The sequence below is a fragment of the Galeopterus variegatus genome, unplaced genomic scaffold, assembly GCF_000696425.1.
Source record: "Galeopterus variegatus unplaced genomic scaffold, G_variegatus-3.0.2 Scaffold1216, whole genome shotgun sequence".
NCBI classification, from domain to species: Eukaryota; Metazoa; Chordata; class Mammalia; order Dermoptera; family Cynocephalidae; genus Galeopterus; species Galeopterus variegatus.
Genome location: NW_007727327.1, coordinates 4258 through 4657, shown reverse-complemented (window position 1 = coordinate 4657; position 400 = coordinate 4258).

Here is a 400-nt window from a genome sequence, read left to right as displayed (position 1 = left end):
TCTTTTATTTATTCTGAATCTACCACTGTGTATAGAATTGAAACAACTGTCTCCTTAGAAACTCGAAATACAAAATGCCAAATATATATATTTTAAATTTACTACATATCAAATTGGAAGAAAAGATGTTGATAAATGATAAAACTAACATAAATAAATTTAAAACTAAATATCATTTTAACTGTTCATCACTTACTAAAAGCATTACTAGTGGAAATAACAATTTAACAAACTATTACCTGTAGGCAGGTCATTTAACATACTCAAGCATCACTTTTTCAAAGGCAAAAGGAAATGTTGAATTAGATGAATTCCAAAATATCTTCCAACTTTAGCTATATAAATGACCCTTCTTTCAATGTTCTCAGTTAAAAAAAAATCTAAGATAAGTAATGGAATT